Source organism: Diospyros lotus, chromosome 9 (assembly GCF_014633365.1).
Source record: "Diospyros lotus cultivar Yz01 chromosome 9, ASM1463336v1, whole genome shotgun sequence".
Lineage (NCBI taxonomy): Eukaryota > Viridiplantae > Streptophyta > Magnoliopsida > Ericales > Ebenaceae > Diospyros > Diospyros lotus.
The window spans coordinates 10,843,324-10,862,288 of record NC_068346.1 but is presented as its reverse complement, the minus strand read 5'-3'; the positions used below and the strand labels follow the sequence as shown (position 1 = coordinate 10,862,288).

At 35.3% G+C, this 18,965-nt stretch overlaps 1 protein-coding gene across 7 annotated transcripts in view; it reads left to right on the top strand.

Annotated features, from left to right (window-relative positions):
• The window catches only part of LOC127809490 (uncharacterized), a 50,592-nt gene extending 32,593 nt beyond the window's left edge, over nt 1-17,999 (top strand). For 2 of the 7 annotated variants that reach the window (XM_052348319.1, XM_052348320.1), the window contains 4 exons: nt 11,283-11,374; nt 12,570-12,669; nt 12,812-12,845; nt 13,474-13,685. The gene's annotated coding sequence lies outside the window, so the exon portion shown is untranslated. Of the gene's footprint in view, nt 1-2,804; nt 10,984-11,282; nt 11,375-12,569; nt 12,670-12,811; nt 12,846-13,473; nt 13,686-13,875; nt 15,802-17,702 lie in introns of those variants that run through there. The other 5 variants (XM_052348321.1, XM_052348322.1, XR_008025121.1 and 2 more) reach the window with 5 other exon arrangements.
• The last annotated feature ends 966 nt before the right edge of the window (nt 18,000-18,965 follow it).

The window sequence follows — 18,965 nt, the reverse complement described above, 5'->3', positions numbered from 1 at the left end:
CCATCTTCTTGTCCTCCCAATTTGTGAATTTGCTCAATTGGTGTACTGAAAGGTCGACATCCTAGCTACCCTATTTCTTTGAGCAAATCAAGAACATGTTTCATTTGGGAAATAAATTTGCCTTGTTTTGAGTAGGCAACTTCAATCCCTAGGAAATATCTTAACCTTACCAAATCTTTAATTTCAAACTCTTTAGCTAGCTGAATCTTCAATTTTCCTTTTTCAATATCATCATCCCTTGTCACAATTATATCATCAACATATACTAGGAGGATAGTGAGTTTACCTTCTTTTGAGTGTTTGATGAAGAGAGTGTAATCTCCTTGGCTTTGTCGATATCCCATCCTTAGCATAGCTTCAATAAATTTGCCAACTCGTGCTTTAGGGGACTGCTTTAGTCTGTAGAGAGCTTTTCTCTGCTTGCACACTCTATTTGGTCCAAATTTATTCTCAAAACTTGGTGGTAATTCCATGAAGACCTCTTCTTTTAAATCTCCTTGTAGGAAGGCGTTTTTAACATCAAACTATTGTAGATCCTAGTCAAAGCAAGTTGCAAGAGATAATAGGATTCTAACATTATTCATTTTAGTTACAGGTGCAAAAGTTCTTGGTAGTTGATCCCATAGGTTTGTGTATGGCCTTTTGCAACTAATCGATCATTATACCTTTCCAACGACCCATTAGCTTTGATTTGAGCGTATTAACCCACTTATAGCCTACTGCCCTATTTCCTTTTGGTTGATCAACCACCTCCCAAGTCTTGTTTTTTTCTAGGGCATTCATTTCATCTATCATAGCAAGAGTCCAGCTCGTATCTTTTAATGCTTCATGAACAATCCTTGGGATAGTCATGGAGTCAAGATTTAAAAGAAAGATTGAATGTTGCAAAGTTAAACAGTGAGAGGAAACAAATTGAGAAATAGGGTGTTGAGTACACTTACGGGTATCTTTCCTCAATGCAATAGGCCACTTAAGATTAATAGGATTTTAATAGTTAGAATCACCAGGCTTTAAAATTTCATTACCTGACATTGGGCTGGAAATGGGGAGTAGCTCTTGGTCCAAATTAGGTTGTGGTCTTCTTGAGTATACAAGTGTAGGCTTTTTATGCTTCCTTGTCTCTTTCTAATTTAGTGATTTTAATGGTGCGGCTAGCATAGACTAGTCATTGACTACAGGGTGGTCGTCATTGGTTGTAGATTGGTCATGATTAGTGGCTATAGGCAAAGTCCAAGGTTGGTATTGGGTTGCTATAGGCAGGGGTTGGTCATGGTCAGTTGCCTTAGGTAAAGGCCACAATAATTGATGATGGTCAATGGTTGTAGGTAAAGGCTGCAAGGGTTGATCATGGTCAATTGTTGCAGGGAAAGGAAGGAGAAGAGTAGCTTCATCTTTTGAAGTGGAATAGTGCTCCCCCTGAAGATGAAGATTGGGAGAAGGGAAAAGTGGTTGATCTTCATGAAAAGAGACATCAAGAGAGATAAAGAACTTTCAAGAAGGGGAATGATAACACTTGTATCCCTTTTTAGTATTAGAATAACCAAGAAATAGGCATTTAAGCACTCTAGGGTCAAGTTTAGTGTAGTTAATTTTGTGAATATGGACAAAAGCGGTGCAACCAAAGACCTTGAGAGATAAATCAGTCAAATATGGTAGGTGAGGGTAGGAAATAGAGAGTTTTTGAAGGGGACTTTGTTGGTCAAGGATTCGAGAGGAGGTTTAGTTTATAAGTTGTGTAGCGGTTAATACTGCTTCCCTCCAAAAATAAGATGAAACATGAGTGTCAAAGAGAAGGGCTTGAGTCACATTTAGAAGGTGATGGTTCTTCCTCTCAGTAACCCCATTTTGTTAAGTGTCAACATAAGAGGACTCATGAATGACCCTATAGGATTGAAAGAATTTGTGTAGGATATGATTAAAATATTCCATCCCATTGTTTGTCTGAATATGCTTTATGTGAACCCCAAATTGTGTATGAATGATTTGAAAGAAAAGTTAAAGGATCTTTGGAACTTTAGATTTTTCTTTCAGCAAAAATAGCTAGGTAACTCGAGTATAGTCATCAATAAAACTAATGAACCACTTAGCCCCATTTAGATTAGAGACTTTGGGAGGACCCCATACATCGAAATGAATTAAATCAAAAGGAGCTGAAATTTTTATTGATGAAGATGGAAAAGATACACAATGATGTTTAGCTAGCTCACACACTTCACAATGAAAATCAAAACTAGATACATTTAGGAATAAAGAAGTGTTGAGTAGTGAATCACTTCCCTTAATATACAATCTCACACTCTCGCACCAAGAATAGAATTAATAACAAGAAAAACAATAAAATAGAAAGTACAAAAGGTCAAGAACTTATCCTGGTTCAGATCATCAATGACTTGATGATCCTACATCCAGACTGAAGAAGCCGACAAAGTCCACTAACCTAAGAACACAATCGGTACATGCACTCACAGCTCTATTCTCACGAACTATTCTTTCCGAGATTACAAAGACTAAATTCTAGACTTTTCTCTCCGATATGATAAAGAAGAGAAATAACATAAGCCAACCCTCTATTTATAGAGGATAGGGGCGACTTTTACAAGGAATATAACAAAAACATAAAAAACTAACAGAACTAACCGTTACATGGTAGTTACCTGTTACAACCATTACAAATTCATAAAACATAAAATAAAAATACAAACTTCTTGTCTCTTCTATGCGTATTAGCATCGCTTGATGACTTAACTAAATGCAAACTCAACAATTTCTCCACTATTTGCATAAGTTGAGTCTTCAATGTCTTCAACCTTGAGTAGATACTTGTCTCTCCTTCTTTAACACACTAAGCTTTAATTGCTTAGTCATGATGGGGCTACTTGGAGTAGCTCCAAGCAATGCCTCATCTTGGCTATGGGAATTGCCTTAGTGAATGTTCATTGCATTATCATTCCCAACAACCTTTATCAAATTGATTTCCTTTCTGTCCAAGACCTCCCTGATGAAATGGTGTTGCACATCAATGTGCTTGGTTCGCTCATGATGTGCTTGGTTTTTAAATAGATGTATGGCACTCTGGCTCTCACACATTAGTGTCGTTTCTATAGAAGTCCCAAGTAATTCCCCTATCAGTCCTTTCAACCATAAGGCTTCTTTTTTTGTGTCCGAAATCGCTATGTATTCTGCCTTAGTGGTTGATAAAGCTATTACATGTTGTAGACTTGCTTTCCAACTCACTGTTGAGTCCCATAATTTAAAAACATAATCGGTTGTGGACCTTCTTCTATCTAGATCGGCTACATAGTCGGCATCTGAATATCCTATAATACTTGATGTACCTCCTTCCTTAGCTCCTCCATAGACCAAAACTGTATTAATTGTTCTGTTTAGATATTTGAACACCCATTTTACTGTACTCCTGTGTGGCTTTCCTGGGTTTGCCATAAACGTACCGATAACGATCATTGCATGAGCTAGGTCAGGCTGAGTACATACCATATTGTACATCAGGCTGTCTACTGCACTTGAGTAGGGTATATTCCTCATTTCTTCCAAACTTTCCTTGTCTGTAGGGGACTAATCTAATGACAACTTAAATTGTTGAGCGAATGAAACATTTACAGCTTTTACCTCTACCATTCCAAACTTTCTAGTTAGTTTTTCTAGATAAGTTTTCTGAGATAGGCAAAGCATTCCCTACTTCTTATTCTTGGTAATTTCTATACCCAATATTTTCCTGCCTCACCTAGCTCCTTCATTTCAAATGTTGATTTTAGATCCGGCTTTAGTTACTGTATTTCTTTCCCTGATTGGCTAGCAATCAACATGTCATTAAGATATAATAGGAGATAGATCGAAATGCTATTGGATACATGCTTAAAATACACACAACAGTCATATGAGCTCTTAGCAAATCCCTGACTAAACATAAACGTATCAAATTTTTTATACCATTGACGTGGGGATTGCTTGAGTCCATATAGGGATTTTTTTTTTTTTTTTTTTAAGAAACAAACTTGTTCTACCTTTTCTTTTGATTAGAAACCTTTTGGCTTCTCCATAAGGATTCTTTCGTCTAATTCCCCATGTAGAAAAGATGTTGTAACATCTATTTGCTCCAATTGGTTTAATTTGGCTATCATAGCAAGTAGAACCCTGATAGAGGTATATCTAACAACTAGTGAGAATACCTCGTTGAAGTCCACTCCAGGGACTTGAGTGAAGCCTCTTGCCACCAACCTAGCCTTGTACCTAGGTTTGGCATTGCCTCCAATCCCTTCTTTTATCTTGAATAACCACTTACATCCTACAATTATTTGTCCTTGAGGCCTATCAATCAGAGTCCAAGTTTGATTCTTTCTTAAGGAATCTATTTTGGACTTCATGGCTTCAATCCACTTACTTGAATTCTTAGAGTGAACAGCCTCTTCATAAGTCAAAGGCTCATCTCCAGTTACCTCTGATGCACTTGTTAGTGCATACGATACCAGATCTAAAAATCCATACCTTTTAGGTGGTTTGCTTTGTCTCATTTGCCTAGGGCTGGCAATAAGCTGAGCTGAGCCGAGCTAGGCCCAGCTCGAGCTCAGCTCGATTGATTATAGCTTGGCTCATAGCTCGGCTTGAGCTTGATATGAGCTGATTTTTTTAGCTCGAGCTTGGCTCTATGATGACTACGAGCTGGCTCGGCTCGACTCAACTCGAAATTGACTATTACCTTACTTTTATGTATATATATATTTAAATAATATATGCAATATATATACTATATATTTAAATAATATATTTATAAAATTATTAAGTATATATTTATATTATTGAGTATTAAGTAATAAATATTTTTTTATTTAATAAATTTATAAAATTAATATATATATATATATAAATATGTCGAGCTAGCTCGTGAGCCAAATGAGTCAAGTTAATGATAGCTCAAGCTCGGCTCATTTACTAAATGAGCCAAATATTTGAGCTCAAACTTGGCTCTTTTGTATCATGAGCCAGCTTATTGAGCCAATTTTCGAGTCGAGTTTTGAGCCAGCTCACGAGTAGCTCGGTTCATTGCCAGTCCTACCTTTGCCTGTCCCTTGCAACATTATATCTTTGCAAATCAAGTTGATTTTTTGTATTTGGCCCATCCACTCTCTCCTCTCGAGGATCAAAATCCTGATCATCCCCTATGTCCTCACTCCCTTCTTGCTGATCAAATTCCTGATTAGGTGAAGTGCCAAAGTCATATTCTCAGACTCTACCTTGCCACTCAACATCTACTAATTTTTATGTAGACATTGGTTTTCCTTGATCATCTTCCTTAAGACCCTTAGCAGATGAGTTCTCATCAAAGGCAACATCTTAGCTTACTAATATCCTTTGATGTCTAGGTTTTAGGTTCCAAAGTTTATACCCTTTTACTCCTTATGGATAACAAATGAAAATACATTTCTTTGCCTGGGGTTCCAATTTTCCTTATTTTATATGCGCATATGCAATACACCCAAATACCCTCAAATGCTCTAGGTTAGGTTTTTATCCTGTCCACATTTTGTAAGGAGTCTTAAATGCAATTGTTGCAGATGGTAATTTGTTTATCATGTGTGCAACAGTTGTCACGGCTTCCCCCCAGAATGCCTTAGATAGGTTTGCATGAAATAGCATACACCTCACTCTTTTTAGAAGTGTTCTATTAATCTTTTTTGCCATGCCATTTTGTCTAGGGTTGCCTGGGGCAGTTAGGTGTCTAATTATCCTATTTTCCTTGCATAATTCTGTGAATTCCCTATTGCAGAATTCGAGACCATTGTTTGTCCTGATTGTCTTAATGCTTCTTCCTTTCTGATTTTCAATCATGGTTTTCCATGTCTTGAAAGCCTAAAATGTATGATCTTTTGACTTTAAGACATATATCCAAACCATTCTTGAGAAGTCATCAATAATGGACAAAAAATGCCTAGATCCTCCATGGGTTAGGGTCTGGGCAGGTCCCCATAGGTCATTGTGGATATAATCTAATGGAGCTTTAGAGGAGTGTATTGCCTTTTTACTGAATTTGACCTTAGTGGTTTTCCCATAACTGCAAGACTCACACTTGTTAAGTCCTGCCACCTGATCTTTTTTCAGAATTCATTGGTTTGACAATTCCTTTAGCCCTAGTTCACTGATGTGATACATCCTAAGATGCCATAATCTTGATTGTGTGATAGCCTTTCCTCCTGCCACTGTAGCTTCTCCATTGAAGGTAGTGCCTTGCAGCATATATATCCCATTTTGCAATAAGGCTTTCATACAAACTAGAGACTCTTTAGAAACTTTTAGAACTCCACCCTCGCCCTTAAAATTGTGACCTTGCTTATCTAGTTCTCCGAGAGAAACCAAGTTTCTCCTTAACTTAGGGACATGCCTCACAGATTGTAGAGTCCTATAAGTATTATTCTGTATCTTTAGCCTTATGTCTCCAACACCAAGCACCCTGCACTCATGATCATTTTATAGTAGTACTTTGCCTCTATTTATTTCCTGATAGTTCAAGAACCAGTGCTTATTTGGTGTCATGTGATATGAACATCCTGAGTCCATAATCCACACTTCACTTTTTGATTTTTCTTACACAACTAAAGCGTTTGAACTATCATACCCAAATTCATAAATTGAGGCTCCACCATGAGTGTTATTTCTTTCTTGAAAGTCCTTTTTCCTTTTAGGACAATTCCTCTTAATGTGTCCTTCATGGCAATAATAACATTTTACCACTTCTAGATTTAGATCTTGATCTACCTCTCACCTTTGGTTCTCTTTTATCCGACCTAAGTTTATTGTGAGAGCATCACCTGATGAATGTTTTCCCTCTACTTTGTACTACAATTCTTTAGATATAAGTGCACCTATCACATCATCAAGAAGATACAACCCATTTTGGACTTTAGTAGCTCCAATCTTCTTCCTCGATATTCGGTTCTAAAATACACAACAGTTATCAACAAAGGTAATAATGCAGTCCAGATCTTTGGTCAGTTTAGAAATAGAGGTGAGATTAGTAGTGAGTTTTAGTACATGGAGGACATTAGTTAAATGAAGAGAAGGTGTTAAGGTGATATGGCCTTCACCAGCAACAGTAAGAGAAGATCCATTGGCAACTGTGATTTTGTGATGCCCTGAACTTGGTTTATAGGTAATAAATGAAGTAGACTCATGGGTCATATGATCAGTAGCACCCGAATCAAGTATCCAGCAGTTAGGTGGAGATGTTCCAAAAGCATTAAAAAAAAGATGAAATAAGACACTTACCATCTCGGGCAGATGAACAAGAATTAGAGGACTTGGAAAGTGTATCAAGGGGACCTTTCATTCGTTTAATCTCTCCTTGATATTAGTTCTTGATGAGGAAGTTTGCTCTGGCTGAGAGTTGTCTTGATTAGTGAGATTAGCCCGGCCATTGAGAATTCCTTTTAAAGCCTCCCATTTGCTGAGTTCTTGTTCTTTTCCATGAAGTTTTAAACAATTTTCTTTTGTGTCTTGATTTCTTGCAATAGCTACACAATAAACCATCTTTGTTAGGGTTAGATCTTGGTTTAGCCACAACTAGAATGGTCTTGTTTACTGCCATAGTAGATCCAACAGGTGTTGGTGGATCAAGCATGGTAGAGCATTGCATCTCTTCTCCTCGAACAATAGAGAATACCTCTGCAACAGGAGGCACAAGATCCTTTCCCAAAATCTGCACTCTTACTTGGTCATACTCTAGGTTAAGACCAGCAAGAAAATCAAAGGTTCAATTGCTCTCCACAAATGTAGTGTGTGATGTAGTATCTTCAGGGTAGATCATTGTCACATTCTGGTAATGATCGATCTCAGACCAAATATCAGTAAGTGTGTTGTAATAATCAGGCACTGTCATCCCTCCTTCCTTCATAGCAGCAGCCTTGGTCCGAAGCTCATAGTTATCTGCTGCATCTTGCTTCATGGAATAGCTTTTGCTGAGTGTCTCCCAAATGTCATGAGATGAAGATAGAAACATGCAATTTCTATGTATTTCTGATAACATGGAGTTCCAAAGCCATGACATAATCATGGCATCTTCTTCATCCCATGCCCGAAACCTTGGATTGGTAGAACTGGAACCCTTACCAGTTAGGTGAGACAGTTTTCCACACCCTTTTAGATAGGTAGAGACTACTTGGGGCCATTGGAGATAATTCTTTCCATGAAGTTGATAAGCTGGGATGAAGATCACTATGACTAGGAGAGCTAGGTGTATGTTCAGTAGGCTAAAGATCACTCGAGAGATTAGTGGGTTGATCCCCTGATGAAAGATCAGAAGGATTTGAGGTGTCTGCATCAGAAACTGTAGACAAGGTAGTGGTAATATCGGCTAAATAGACGCAACAATGAAGATTGAAAAAGGGAGAGAGTTGAGGGTAGCGGTTGAATAGGAATGAAGGCTATAACAGCACACAAAAAACACTCCTAAAGATGGTGGCGGGAAAAGAATTAGGGTTCTAAGAAAGGAGGTTTTGATACCATGTAGAGAAAAATGAAACAATTTAAGAAAATTGTTGATATTTGCTCGATTGATTCTCAAGTAGTATAGGGTATTTATACACAACAACTAGTTTATATTCTATATTTTAGGAACATATTTGAATATGTTTTGAAGATAAAATACAAAAAGAATTTAAAAAAATGCTAAGATATCTTGAATTATTCTGCTGCCTTATCTGTTGTTTTTATCCCTTTATTCTTGGAGGTTTTCAATCTCCAAATCACCTTATCACTTTATCCTTTCATCTCCTATTCTTCGGGCCATAAGATTAGGAGAACAATCCAGCTATTACTGGAGTCCTTCTTTGAGGAAACTGCTATTTTATTTCCACAATATCTTTGGGAAAATTCCAACATTTATCATTAGATAATGTTTAATCATGAAAATTGAAATAATATTTAAAGTATTTTTATATCGAAACAGTATGAACTATAAAAGCATTTTTGTCAATATCCTTTTTGGTAATTTGATTATTAAAAACCATTTTTTCATTCATTGGCCAAATACATATAACAACATTAAAATCATTTTCAAGTAATTTGGCCAAATGCTAAACTACTTTTTATAAAAATTGATTCTTGTGAAAGCACTTCTCACAACAGAAATTTCACAGCAATACCAAACAGAGCCAAAAAAGGAAGGAAAGTCATTGCCACCAAGATTCTTGCTTGAAAGGGTTGGATTTCTTCGGTTTTTGTCATGACTAACAAAAAAAATGATTTGATACCATGCAAGGAATGTTAATTGGGTATCTTTTTGATGACTTGTGCTCATGGTGCTAGGAATCTATTGATTCAAGAGATTCCAGTGAAACAATTAGTTGGCATTTGGGTAGTGAGATTATTAGATCCCTTCCCAACTATACTGATCGAACCAATACTACAAGCCTCAAAACCCATAATAATTTCCTTTCTTTAAGGTAAATAAATTTAATTAACTGTAGAATCTAAATATTTTCAATGATATTTGTCTTTCTAGCAATTACATTTTTTTTAGTTCACATAATCTCATAATATCATACTTTATTTTCTTGAATTGTATTGAAGCTATTGATGGTACCTATGTGAAAGTTAGATTGCCATGAAGACAAGATATACCTTTAAGAGGACGGAAAAGATATGCAATTTGCATTGATAGATATAAAATATATGTTTTACATTTGCATCGGTTGGATGGAAGGGAGCTTCCCAAGTTCCAACTATAGTCCAATCCTTGGTGACGCCATTCATAGACTGGAATTGAATTTTCCCCTTCCAAAAGGAGAAAAATATTACCTAGATAATGTAGGTTATTCTCATATAATTGAATTCATGGGTCTGTATAAAGGTATGAGTAGAAGATTTCATTATACTAGAACACCATAATTGCACACACCTTGAGGACTAAAGATCAATTTCAGTTATCGGCATTCTTCATGCAGAAATATTGTTGAGTGCACTTATACACCGTGAAAGGCTCAGTTTCTAATTTTGGAAGATATGCATTAATGTCGCTTTAACATTCAACAAGAAATAGTTCTTGCAATTATCGCAATCCATAATTATATATGGGAGAAGATGAGAATGAAAGCTTTGTCTTTCCCCATTTAGAGTGTTTTCTCACAATTATGTGGACAATGCTATGGACTGAAGTGATGATACCCTTGAGTGGAAGTGCGTGATGCTGTAGCTACAAATATTAGTTAAGAATGATTTGTATTTTACTTAAATTTGTTTATTTTATTTGATTTGATATTTTGGATACTTCATATTTTATAATGTTTTCATTGCCTTACCCATCATTTTATTGGATTATATCACGTGTAATAAAAAATTTAACAAATTAATGAATTAAATATCAAAATTATTATATTAAACCTAATATATGTTATAATTTGTCTCAAAAGTAGAATTAATTAAACTCCTTATCTAAAGGTTGCATTTTTATAACTTTATTTGTTAAAATAATGATTTTTCGTTTATGGTTTAACAGTTCTGACAGTATATAAGTTTCTCTTTTACTAAATGTATAACTATATAATTGACAACTTGTAGCACATTTTTTCCAAACACTTTTAAAGGCATATTGGCAAATAAGCTCTTTGAAGTCAAAAGAGTTATAAGTCAACATTTTCATCATCTTAGTAGTTACTCTATTTGATTCAAATAGATCTGAACTTGTTCATGTAAGGATGAGCTTTCATCTCATAAACTCATGTTCATTCAGCTGGAAGTATTAAGACTTTAAGATTTGAACCTCTTCCTGCTAAAAAAAAAAGAACAGTGTAAGAGGTGACAAAGTGATGCCAAAGAAATGTCTTGAGAGTTTGTTAATGTTGAATGCCATTGTTCTACTCTTTGGTCTGCCACAAAATCTTTTGAAATCCTAAAATTAATGATAGGAAGGATTGAAGTACCATTGTGCCTAATGATGATATATCATGTTACCATGCTGGATTCCTGAATGGCCTTGTATCCTACCTGCTATTGCTCCAGGTGTGTGGTGTGTGTGTGTGTGTGATGGTGGGGTTGATTCAATGGAATAAAATAAAGAGGTATATGTTTACTTGCCTCTATATTTTAGTACACATTACAAAACCTAATTTTCCAAGCTTGCTTATCGTACTTAACAACCAAGGTCTTGGCGTCATTTCTCTTATTTTTGCAAGTACTATGTGGATATGAGATGTTATTTTTAGATATATGATTTATTATAATTTCTTCAAGAGTTTGGACTTTTTTCCTTGATTATTGGTTTGTACCATTTATAGCTGTCAAAGGCACGCCTAGGCTCAAGGCTCAGCTGAGGGCACCTCGCTTTATGAAGCACATGCCTAGGTGCAAAGGCACACCTCACACAAAGGTGCAAGGCTCACACCTTCTGCTCCTATGTAATTTTTTTCTAGTTGTTTGGACTTTGTAAAATCTAACCAGTAATAACTAGAAAAAATTAAAAGACATTTGAAAAAACAAGAAAACACCCTCATATGTAGTTAAATACTGTTGGTCATTCGTGATTTATGATTTTGTAAGTTTACACTTACCTCTTTATAGGTATATATTTTAAGCAATGAATGCATAAGTACTTTTGTACAGATTTTTTAAATGTGAGCCTTACATCCAAAAGGCTTGTGCCTACGCTTTGCTCCTAGGATCCAAGCACTCTTGTGCCTTAGTGCACCTTGAGCCTTTGACAACCATTGTACCACTAAGACACAGATTATCATTGAGCTCTCATCTGACTCTGTAACTGAGTTATTATCTGGTATGCTCTTTGGTTCTTCCCATTGAGCCTGAAACTGTCTTTATGCTTTCTGCCAGAAAAAAGAAAAAAAGGCAATGAAGAAAAAAAAAAAGGAAACAAAAACAGAAAAAACAAGAAAAAATTACTTCTACTTTTAAATTATGCAGTTATCAATTAGCTGACTATAAAATAATCAAGTTCAAATGCTAGCCAATTCCCCTGCCGGTTTAACACCAGTTTTACTTTCTTTTTGAGTGTTACTCTGCTTAAATATATCTATCCCTCAGTAGAATACTAAACAACCCAGTATTGACAATCTCTTGCATTTAGATGCTTGGTTCCTTTTAATGGAAGGTCTTGCATTCTAGGTCACTGAGCAAGTTTAGGAATTGACTGGCAAGTTCTATACTAAGCTCCTCTGTATTCTAGTTTCCCCATTAAATACTTATATATGTTTCTTTTTTGTTTTCTTGGTATGGTGATGAATAAATCATTTACCAATGGAGCTCCTTTATTTAACAAACTTTTTTATATGATGCCTTGGGAACTATTAGCCTTACATTTTCTTAGAAGCACACGTACCTAAAGGATCAATTTTGTTCAATCTTTCCAATAGCATTATGGTAACTTGGATTAGATGTCCCAGAATAAAACTCTTATCTTCTACCTGCCCATATGCTGGAAAATAATTCCATCACCATCGTACAACATTTCTCCCATAATTATCCACAGTGCTCATAGTACAAGAGAAATATTATTGGCCTTTGGAAAATACTAACTGGTTTTGTTCATGAGTTGTGCATTTCCATTTCAGCTTTCAACCTCAATTTATTGGATGTATCAAACATAAGAACTATTGGTCAATCAGAGGAGATATTTACTGGAGCTGTTAAGAGAAGTGAGAGGAAACTGGTGTAAGCACTTCATGCCTAGGACGCTTTGTCTGTAACTGTACTACTGTATTTTTACCAACTGGTGCAAGGACTTCATACCTAATAAATTTTGGCCGTAATTCTTGATGAATATTCACTCTTTTTTTTGGTTTTTCTATGGCAGGTTATACTAATTTTCTTGAGGTCATAGATTTCAGGTAAATTTTACATATTTTTGCACTCTAAATGCTGATCCAAGTGAACACAGAATCCATGGAACATTACACATAACTATCATGTCAGTTAAAAGAGATGCTTATTTATTTCGCACCTGTCATTATAACGGTTAGTAGGCTTGGGTGGGAGTATTATTGTAGTAGAAACATGTTTGGGTTTCTTTCGAGATGTTATTCAAATAAAAGTGTACCTTTAATATAGCTAACATGCATTATTAAGAACTGAATGATGAGGAAGGTTTCAGATATTATGTGTGGATTAAAGTGAAAAATTGTGAAGTAATTGTTTCTTCTCCAAGTCATGTCCTTTTAATTTTACTTGGCTGTCACAGAAAAATATGTTTCTGGATTGACATTTTCTGTTAATGAGTAGGTACTGGCAAAGTAATTGATTTTCTGATTAGTTGTTTTTGGTTCTAATGTTTGGTTAGTTTTTGAGCTTAAATGGGAGTCTGCCTTCTATCTAAGTCCTAATCCTAACCCTAATACGAGTTCAAGTTATCATGTTCTAGTGGCTACATCCTGAACTTTGTATTTTAGTTATCATTTACTTAGTTGTTATTACATTTGTTGTTTTCTTTTAAACATAAAACTCTTTTGATCGTTGTAGGGGTGATCTTAGAGAAACAGGAAGATGTTGCTTCTTTATCCTGTTGCCATTCATCATGGGAGTTTGTCTGTAAGAACAAATTTAAATGATGTTTTGGTTTTCTTTTTTCTTGCTGAGTAAGAATCCAATTTTGGTTGCTAATTATAGAATGTTGAGTTAAGATCCTTCTGTTGGATAATGATATTTTCCAAGAGTTGGGCTGTTTTGGATTAGTTGTTTTGTCTGCCCCTTGATGGTGGATGTTTGGATTATTCTTTGACTATGTTTTTGGAAAGTGTCAATAGTTGGAGGATGCTGGGCTTGTTTTCTGTGGATATCTGGATATCTGGATGATTGTTTTCTGTGGATGATGCTGGGCTTTGTTTTTGGAAGTTTCTGAAAGATGGATTTTTCTGGTGTTAGCCTGTATAGAGAGCATTGGGAATCTAGGAATTGCTTCTTGAGTTGATGATTCTATTTCAGCTGGGAAGCACAGAGAATAAAGAACATGCACATTCTTCTTGGTAGTGGGGTGGGAAAGAATCATGTTTGTATGTTAATATTTGACAATTGACATGCTCTTCTCCTAAGCCAAGTAACTTTTCTTAATCCTACATTTAAGAGATTATTGTTGATTAAACTTTGATGCTCCTTGTGGATTGCTTTCTATTTCTGAGGTCATTCTGAAGGACTCATAAGTCATTAGCACCTAGATTTCGAGCATTATTACTGACGAGTAACATCTCATTAAGGCACAGGTAGTCAAGTATTGGTAGCGAGATTACATGGCCGACAGACTTCTATTCATGTTTCTCATTTTGTGTATTAGATCCGTCTGCTCTAATTTGGATACAATATAAGAGTCTGTTTTTGTATGGAGAGTACAATTATATGGATATAGAGGGATGTAAATGGAGGATTCCCCAATTAACCCTATTTCCAATTCTCCCCCAATTATGAATTTTACCTCCATGTTTTTATGTCTTATATGGATATCCTTGCTTGTTTTAATTGAGGGATTTTAAATTAGGTTAATTAGGAAACTCAGATACATTTACAAACGGAGCATTTGACTCTTAATTGTCTTTTGATATCCATTGGTATCAACAGGATTCTCTGTCGTGAATCAGACGATGTATGTTTAACATTTTGTTATTATATATTGTGACTTGGTAGTCATGGTGTTTCCTAGTCTCGACTTAATAGAAATATGGACTATTCATCGTGTTTTCTAGTCTTCCTCTTCCTGCTTTTTCTCCAGTAACGTTTGGTGAAGAGAAAGAGAAGGGTGTTTTTGTTTTTTTAAACATTCTGATTTGTTAAACATCAGTTTTAGGCTTGCCGATACCACCACCAAGAATGCCAAGTAGTTTTGAGATGATGTTAAACATCTAAATTTTAAGTGTTAACTGTAGTTTTATCAGTTATGGCTGTTTGGGATTGAGTTTCCCTCTCAAAAACATCACTAGTTTTTCAACTCAACCTCATGAATTGGGGAGGTTGAGGTGAGTCGTATTTTTATGAATTAAGGGAGACATGATGTGAACCAGCCCTCGAGTATGCCACAAGCAATCTTTTATGAGAATCGTGGGATTTTTTCCTTTTATATATTACCTCATTTTTGTTTTGTTTTGTTTTTTTTTTCTTAATCACTGTTTCCACTTATCACTAGCCATAGGCAAGTTAACCTCACTAGGGTTAACTCAACCTTATAGGTACCTGACGTTTCTAAGGTTTACCTAGCCATACTAGAGTCCTCCGCTTAACTACCTTGGAATAATGTATCCTCCTAGCTCGCTCTAGTTCGTTAAGTTAGTCCTGGGTAAATCAGCTTAGTAAACTTCTTGGCCTCATTTGAAGTATTCGAATCATATCCATTATTATCCAATTTAGTAGACATTCAGTAATTTCCCCCAAGGTCTTAGTCCCTCTATACGTTATGGACCCCACTTGCTACTTAACGGAACTCACTAGGCCCAATTAATATATTTGGGCCTACCTCATATTTTAATATTTCTCTGGCTCCTAAATGAAAAGAAAGTCATAAATAATTGCCTTTAGCCATTACTTGTAAGAGAAAGAAAATATAGTAAATGCGCATTGTTTTGAATAATGTACACTTATTATGTATTATGTGTATTTATTTTATATTATTTTTTGTTACAAAATATTTTTATTGACTGATAAAATATTGTGAAAAAATAGTACATTTATTATTAACTAATAAGAGTCTTGTAATTAAAAATGATATTTAATAAATATAAATTATGTAAAAATAAAATATATTTATTCCACGTTAAGCCTACCATTGTTCTATGCACCTAAATGGCTTGGAGACACTATTTTAGTGTTTTTGAAATATTTTTTGTTTTGAAAATGTTGAAAATGGTCAAAACCAATTGTAGGAAAAAAATAGCCAAAAACCTTTTTTTTTGGGTCAGTTCTAAATTTCAAAAATATTTTGTGGGGGCGTTTTAAAATATGTTTCCAATGTCAGATGTCGATTAGAGACAACTTCTAGCAACTATATTTTTTCCATTTCTATTTTAGTTTTCACGCCTTAATCCAAAATTTAATTTCTTTAAAGTTTGAATTAGAGTTTGACTGAATCCTCTCGTCTCTAATCATCCCTTTATTGTTGATGCAGCTTAGTGCTTGGCGTAATACCTAGTAATCCTAGTATTATGAGAATGAGAAAAGAAGTAAGAAAATTTTTAAAAATGTATTGAGAAGGTGTTAGATCCTTGAGAATATTGATGCTCTATGAGGGGTATTTTGGTAATTTGGATAGTGAAGTCCAATAAAATGGTATTTTGGTGAATTGGAAATAATTTCTATGTGAAGTTAGGTGTGTAAGTGAATTAAATCTCAATTTTGTATTTATGTGGAGATATATGGGATTAATAAATTCACAAAGAGTATTTTGAGAATTTTGAAATTTATTTTCATAAAGGAATTTAATTATGAAAAATAGAGAAAATAGGTGGATATTGAATTATTTGAGAAAATAATTAATTTTTCTTATATTGGAGAATAAATGTGATGATGCCACGTGGATGAAGGAGATTAGAACTTAGAAGCCAATGTGAGTGTATTGGAGTGACACGTGGCTTAAAGTGGTCCAAGTTAAAAGAGGGAATTTAATTAAATTCAAAAGAAATTTTAATTAGTCTTTCAAGTATTTAATGTAGAGTATGATTATGAAGAATTAAATAAATCTAAAGGAAAATGAGAAATTAGTCTTTCATTAATGATGGAAAATTGTGAGATTTATTAAATGGGAAATAAATGTTTTATGTCTTTTAAATGTGATGGGTTGAAAATAGTCTCATTTAAGTAAATGAGAAATAAATGAATAAAAGAATCCCGATGGATGAGATCTATTCTTGAAAAGAGAATGAATCAAAAGGTGGGGATTTAAAGAGAAGAAATGGCATGGATTGCCAAATATTAAGAGATGAGTGGTTGAGATTAGAGATTTCAAAAGCACTTGGATTATGCTTTTAATTGAATGTTGAGATCTTCTTTTGAAAAGTGAATAAAATTCAATGGATGAAATTAATCAAGACAAAAGCACATGGATTGTGCTTTCTTGTGTGGTTGGGATTTTCTCTCAAAAGGCAAATGGAAATCAATGGTTAAGATGAAGTCTTGAAATTGAGATTTCAAGACAAGAGTAGAATAAAAAAGAAAAGAGTGTTTTAGTCTCAAATTTTTGCCATTTGAAGAGCCTTGAAGGAAGAAAAAAGAGAGATAATAGGAAAGAGTCTCTCATGGAGGAAAGAAATGAAGAAGAAAAGAAGTAGGAGTCAAGGTAAGCTTTGTTCTTCTTCTCTTTATTTTAGTATACTTGAATGTAAAGTAAGAGGCTTGTTGGAATGTCATTTTAGATGGGAGAAGATGATGAAAGCTCTCTTGAGATGAAGATTTAAAGCTTCAAAGAATGAATAGAAGTAAGGGATGGCCTCATAGGAGGGTGGCCTTGCAATGTGTTGTAAGTATGGTTCATAAATGTGTATGTTGCATCGGCATGCTCTATTATGTTCATGAGACTTATGGTCATAGGATAGTTTGGGAACATGATTGAAATGGTGAGTTGATGCCTCTAACCTTAGTGGGTTGTGAGGGCAAAGAGACCTAACCACACTTGCATGCATTTGACATCATATAATCTTGTTATGTTCATATTTATTTTGCATTGCACCTTTATTGAGCTTAATAACTCATAAAGTTTTTACCCTCACATATAGGTTGTGAAAGCATGAGAAAAATCAAGACAAAGTGGATGCATGAGAATAAAGATCCAAGAGCTTTTTATGGCTTATGGAAGCATATGTTGTGCAGTTGATTCATGTAATGCAATTTGTTTTGTTGGTTAAGGTTTGTTAAAAACTAAGTCCATAGGTGTATTTTGGTTTTGGAATGTATGATTCTATTTTGAAAACGAGATTTGGCTTATGGCTTGAAGAGGCCTATGTATGGATGTAAATATCACATTTGGCTGAGTTTTTATGGAAACATTAAGAGTATTGTTTAAGCTTTAATTATGGAGAAATAGAGGCAAAAATTGAATGAATGTGAAGTATATTTATTTTATTTAATTTTTGAAAAATTTGGGTTACGAAACCCAAATAAAAAAAAAAAAGGAAAAGTAGTGGAGGCAATAGCAGTAGCTGTCAGGGCCCGTGAGTGGCCTACAGGGGGCCACAGTAGGCGCGGGCGCATGAGCGTGTTGGGGTGCGGGCGAGCGGGAGTGCGGCTGGTGTGGCAGGCGTGCGGCCAGTGCACCGCTGGGCCCGCAGCAGGCTCTCCCGGCCAATTTTTTTCAAAAATTTGAAATTTTGGGGTATTTCTTAATTGATTTTGGGTCCTGGAGAAATTTTCTAAATAAATGGATTTTTTGGGCATTTTTGGAGATAAATGTCGAATTTTGAAAAATAAAAATTTTTATGTTTTCTTTCAAAAATTGATAATCAATCAATATATGGATTGAAATGGTGAATTTTTGAAGCTCGGTGAAATTCTTGGATGGAAAAAGAATTTGATATAAATACGAGAATGGTGATTAGGCATCACAATGAGATTTCTTTTCAGTCAAGCATGGTGTGGTTAACCCCAATTCTATTAGTGAATCATGGGGTTGAGAGAAAGGAAGGACGGGCCTAATTTCTACCTAGGGCGTTTCGTTTTGAAATATGGTCCGCCCTTCACAAAAGGCCGGACAAGTGGACAATTCGGGTAATTGTTCACGAGTGACACTTGTAAGTGGGAACGGGACGTCACACTTGGTGCCACCGTTGATTTAGTTGCTCGATGCAATTACTTGCGAGGTCGTTTTTCCAACCTTGATTGCTTGGTTCCTTCTAGTCGCCAATTGCTTGGTGCTCGTGCCGTCATCGATTTAGTTGCCCAATGTCCTCCTACTCGGTTGAACGATGCGATTGCTCGCGAGGTTATCATTTCCAACTTCAATTGCTTGCTTCTCCCTTGTTGATGCTCAGTGCCACCATTGA